Source organism: Littorina saxatilis, linkage group LG11 (assembly GCF_037325665.1).
Source record: "Littorina saxatilis isolate snail1 linkage group LG11, US_GU_Lsax_2.0, whole genome shotgun sequence".
Taxonomy (NCBI): domain Eukaryota; kingdom Metazoa; phylum Mollusca; class Gastropoda; order Littorinimorpha; family Littorinidae; genus Littorina; species Littorina saxatilis.
Genome location: NC_090255.1, coordinates 18,582,987 through 18,585,486, shown reverse-complemented (window position 1 = coordinate 18,585,486; position 2,500 = coordinate 18,582,987). Strand labels below are relative to the sequence as shown.

At 36.2% G+C, this 2,500-nt stretch overlaps 1 long non-coding RNA gene across 1 annotated transcript in view; it reads right to left on the bottom strand.

The window, feature by feature from the left end:
• LOC138979926 (uncharacterized) overlaps positions 1 to 2,209 on the bottom strand; it is a 2,969-nt gene extending 760 nt beyond the window's left edge. The window contains exon 1 of the long non-coding RNA XR_011460175.1: positions 1,605 to 2,209. This is a non-coding gene — a long non-coding RNA (uncharacterized lncRNA). The remainder of the gene's footprint in view (positions 1 to 1,604) is intronic.
• Positions 2,210 to 2,500: the final 291 nt, after the last annotated feature.

Here is a 2,500-nt window from a genome sequence, read left to right as displayed (position 1 = left end):
TAGTAGTTGCGCTAAGAAGGATAGCACGCTTTTCTGTACCTCTCTTCGTTTTAACTTTCTGAGCGTGTTTTTAATCCAAACATATCATATCTATATGTTTTTGGAATCAGGAACCGACAAGGAATAAGATGAAAGTGTTTTTAAATTGATGTGGAAAATTTAATTTTGAAAATAATTTTTATATATTTAATTTTCAGAGCTTGTTTTTAATCCGAATATAACATATTTATATGTTTTTGGAATCAGCAAATGATGGAGAATAAGATAAACGTAAATTTGAATCGTTTCATAAAAGAAATATTTTTTTTAAAATTTTCTGATTTTTAATGACCAAAGTCATTAATTAATTTTTAAGCCACCAAGCTGAAATGCAATACCGAAGTCCGGGCTTCGTCGAAGATTACTTGACCAAAATTTCAACCAATTTGGTTGAAAAATGAGGGCGTGACAGTGCCGCCTCAACTTTCACGAAAAGCCGGATATGACGTCATCAAAGACATTTATCAAAAAAATGAAAAAAAACGTATGGGGATATCAATCCCAGGAACTCTCATGTCAAATTTCATAAAGATCGGTCCAGTAGTTTGGTCTGAATCGCTCTACACGCACGCACGCACACACACACACACACATACACACACACATACACCACGACCCCCGTTTCGATTCCCCCTCGATGTTAAAATATTTAGTCAAAACTTGACTAAATATAAAAAGAAGGTGCGTTCATAAAAGTCATACAAGCAAGAAAACTATTGTCCTGGGTATTGTTTTTTCTTTGTGTTTATTAATGAATGAATAATTAAGACACTAGTTGTCATGGCTATTGCTTTTGTTCATTAATGAATGAATGATCAATCAATTGAAATCAACGTAGTCAGACACTTGTATATATCGCCTTGCTATATGTGTTTGGGCTAAACAAAGAATGACTAACTAATTGAAAGCATTGGAATGAGAAATTGGAAGTATTCATACAATTAGTATACTAGTAAACAAAAGATGATTAGCTAGTTGAAATTCTCACAGTAACTTGCTCGTTGCAAACAACACTTCATTAGATATACCACATAAGTTTTGATCAGTCAATCTGAATGTTTACGGTCATGAATAAATGAATGAGTGCATTACTTTAAATTTCGCCCATCAACAAAGCAAAAGTGTTGTTATTCGTATCATGCCATTTATGTTTTCTGTTCATTATTTGTACTGACAACTAATCACCGTTCCTTCTCTTTGCACTATATTTGCATATAATGTAATTAAACCAACATCAAGAAATAACATTGGTTTATCTATTTTTTGGGGGGGCCTACGTTGTTTCAAAAGACTCAAACAGAAATGGCGGCCTAAACTCAGAAACACGTAGACATATTTTAACCACTTCTACTGCTCTGTATTAATCAAGCGTTCATCCTTGACATATATAATGTAACATAGCTTTTCCAGGGTAGAACATGTTGCACTCTTTCTTAAAGATTTGCTGTGTTTTGTTTATGCTTTATTTGAAACTATTTGAAAAGATTTTTAAAAAAGAAGAAAAAAAAGAGATCAGTACTCTTTCAAGTTAGATACTTATCATAATAAACTGAAGAAATACTCACGCCATACGGGTATCCGCCAAACTGTCCGCCACCATACTGTCCGTACTGTTGGCAAGGTTGACCGTATCCTCCCTGACCGTAAGGATTGTAACCAACACCTTGTTGACCACCGAACTGTTGACCGGGAAAGCCTGAACCTTGTTGACCACCGAACTGACCGCCGTAAGGAACGCCAAAACCTCCCTGACCGCCAAGTTGTAGTGTTGAATGAAAAAGACAACAACAGTCATATCAACTTATAATACCTGACTGAGAACAACACCTAACTGAGTAAGCAGTTGTCATCGTATGAACTAGCCTCATTTATTCTCGCAGATTTATGCCTGCTTTGTCCTATTTTTAGATTAGTCCACTGGGCTGCGCTGACCATTCCACGACACAACCTGTGGGCAGAGAGTGGTAGTCGTCTCTATCGAGTCACCTAAATTACAACATTAAAACTAAAATCGCTCAGAAATGCCTTTTAACTTTTGAAACAGCCAAATATAATGCTGAACATTTTTAAATAGCATTGCATCCAGAGTTTGCTCAAGATCGTCAACAGCCAAATAGAATGCTGAACACTTTTATATAGCATTGTACCCAGAGTTTACTCAAGATCGTCAACAGCCAAATAGAATGCTGAACACTTTTATATAGCAGTGTACCCAGAGTTTACTCAAGATCGTCAACAGCCTAATCCAAGTCAAGGCCAACAACTCACCTTTGCCAAGATGGCGGGCAGAAACAGCGCAAGGACAATCACGCAGTACATGTTTCTTGCTGTAGCTGGCTATTTCATTACAACAGAAAAAAATCAAGACCAGCTGAGCATTTGACAAGTCATACTTCAAAGCATTGCAGTTTCTAAAATGTCTTTGTTTCCATGAAAACTTCTGAGCTTGCGCAGAAGATAT